General features: G+C 63.3%; 1 long non-coding RNA gene across 1 annotated transcript; it reads right to left on the reverse strand.

The window, feature by feature from the left end:
- Positions 1–1,311: 1,311 nt before the first annotated feature.
- On the reverse strand, positions 1,312–2,775 carry LOC107134976. Its single transcript, XR_007345528.1, has 2 exons — positions 2,079–2,775; positions 1,312–1,846 (listed from the first exon to the last, which is right to left on the reverse strand). It is a non-coding gene; the product is annotated as an uncharacterized LOC107134976 (long non-coding RNA).
- Positions 2,776–2,781: the final 6 nt, after the last annotated feature.

Below are 2,781 nucleotides of genomic sequence, written 5' to 3' on the forward strand. Positions count from 1 at the left end.
CAGACCCCCGCCTGCCCCCCTGTCTCCCACCAGCCGGATCCGCCTCAGGGACTCTTGCTGCCTCTACCTCCAAACCCAGAATCCACACGGAGGCCACCTCCCGGCTCTGAGCCACCAGCATCCTGGGCAGGCGGTTACGGCCACGGCTTCTCTCGCTGCAGCCCCTGGGCCTCCCCACGGGATCAGAGTGACCACGTTAGACCCGACGTGGGGTGAGCGTGTCCCGCCCAGGTTCTGAACCCCCAGGCCTCCCAGTGTCCACCCAGAGACTAAGACAATCTCCCCCGGGGCAGGTCCTCCCGCCCCAAAGTCGTCCCCTCCCCTCCTGCTCCAGGGGCTCTGGTCACCTGGTGGCTGCAGCTGCTCTCAGGGCCTGTGCACAGCTGCTCCCTCCGAGGACAGCGCTCCTCAGCTCCCTGTTCCTCCAGATGTTGGTGAAACGCACTCTCTTACTTCTCCCTCCCTCCCTGGTCACACCTCCCCTCCCCCGCCGGGGCCTGCCCTGTGTGTCCCCATGAATGTCCCCCAGTCTCCTGGCTGGCTGCCCCCTGCACTCGCCTGGGCCCTGTGGGAGGGCACGGGCTTCCTTCTGGATCCCGGCCCCTGCGCAGGCCCTGCACCTGCTGGGTGCTCGCTGGCTCTCCCCGCCCTCCTCTGGCCAGCCCGGCTCTGCCGCTGCCCGTCACCCCAGGACACACACTGGCTCCTGCCAGCCCTGAGCCAGGCTGGCCACGGAGGACAGGCTGTTCCAGTGCCCAGCCCCAGCTGTGCTCCAGGGCTCTCCGGGAACCGCATCTCCTTTCTGGACAGTGAGCACACATTGAGCGCCAACTGCATGCAGATGCTCTGCCTGGTTTATAGGCACTTGTGGGAGAATCCGGCGGGCAACCAGCCTCACCCCCAGCTGGACTCACACGGGCACAGCGGGGACCACCCTCTACCTCGGTGGCAGCTCTTCACCCTCTTCTCATTCTGTCTCTTCAAAGCCCCGTGAGCTGGCCTGGCAGAGGCTGGCCCGTCCAGTTGCAGGGCGGGTAGGTGACCAAGGAAAGACCAGGTCTCTCTGCCTCCGCAGAAGGAGGACAGCGGGAAGGGCCTGATCCTCAGAGCAGAGACTGTTGCACGAGGACCGTCCACAGCCCAGCCACCTCCAGCCACCTCAGACGGGGACTGCCGACCCCCTGCCATCCACGCTCCCCTTGGCCCCCATGAAACGTCCCAACCGCTCTAAGACAGTCCTCCTGGGGGACACACATGTGCAGATACAGGTGAGTTCAACACACGAATGAAAACAGCAACAGCGAGCACACATTGAGCGCCTGCTGTATGCCAGATGGCAGTATCTTATTCATTCCCCCAAACAACTCTAGGGGGCGGGCGTCATCGCTAGCCCGGATCACAGATGAGGAAACCGAAGCCCAAGGAAATGAAGGAAGTGTCCCTGGTCGCACAGAAAAGAAGACCCCAAATGGCGATTTGGACCTCTGGGGCTTGGGGTCAATCAGCCCCGCGATCCTTCTCACAAACCCCACACCAGCCCCCTCGGGTGCTCAGGAGCTCATTCACGGGCCTATGTGTGCAAATGGGCACGTGAAACCCCAGCCCTACTCACACCCGTGTGCACCTGCGACCCAAGAGCGCGGACGCAGCTTCCCGGGTAGCAGTGCGTCCTGCGACAGGCTGCGGAGGACCCCGCACGCTCCCACCCGGGGTCCCCTGAACACGCCTGACGCGGGCTCCATCTGCTCCTGCACCCGGCGGCCAAGTGAAGGGACCGCCACCTGCTCCCGCTTCCACGCACTCGCGGGAATCCGAGGCTCTTCTCCTTAGAGCCACATGGTCCCACCTGAGCCAGGAGCAGGCAGGGTGCAGGGGACAGAGACTGGCATTAGGTCCAAGCATGCCACGTTCCTGGCACCCCAGGCTCTTTCAGTCCCTGAGACCAGATCACGCTCCAAAGGACAAAGTCAACATGCATTTGCAGATGCGCTACCCACCCACCCTGCAAGCCCTTCTGCCTCCCATCCCCCAGCGCCCCCCCCGCCCCCCACCAACAAGCTCTTTCCTCAGTCACCGACCTCCTCCCGGCAGAGCTGGCCCAGGGACAGCGGCTCTTCCAAGAGGCTGCAGCCCAGGGCGGATGGGCCGCGATGACTCGGCTTCCAGGCAGCCGGCTGGGTTTCGGTGCAGCCTCCCTTCCTCAAAGGGCCTCTGCTTTACTGAAAGTTCAAGCTGCCGTGGTTTCCCCACATTCACATGGGAAAAGGTCAAAGTCTCACAAAAATATTTACCAAGCACAGTCAGTCAGTCAGTCAACAAGCACTTACTGACAGCTGGAGCTCAGGGCCTGGGGGGCGGGGGAGGTGGGGAGCACAGACCTCGGGCCACAAAAGGGAGCTGCGGTCAGCCAGGAGGGGAAGAGCAGCCCAGGAGGAGGGAGGCGTTCACACAAAACCTGGTGGCAGGACAGCTGGCCCTGGGCAGACCAAAGCAGCCATTCATGTGGCCCCCACAGCGTAGTCACGGTGCCCCCGCAGCCCAAACCCAGGGTCAACCAGCAAGGGACAAACCAGAGCCCCAGTCGCAGCCTCTGCTGCTCCCCACCTGCTCTGGGGCTCTGCACACCTGTCCTCCCCGGGACACAGGGAGGACAGAGCCAGAGCTTGGGTGCCTGGGTCAGGACGGTGTCAGAAGCATCAGGGACAAGTCAAAAGCTCTTGTTATCCTTCGATGCATGTTCTGGTATATTCTTTCTCTTTTTCTGGGGGGGGGGGGCACTGG

Source organism: Marmota marmota, unplaced genomic scaffold (assembly GCF_001458135.2).
Source record: "Marmota marmota marmota unplaced genomic scaffold, marMar, whole genome shotgun sequence".
In the NCBI taxonomy this organism is placed as follows: domain Eukaryota; kingdom Metazoa; phylum Chordata; class Mammalia; order Rodentia; family Sciuridae; genus Marmota; species Marmota marmota.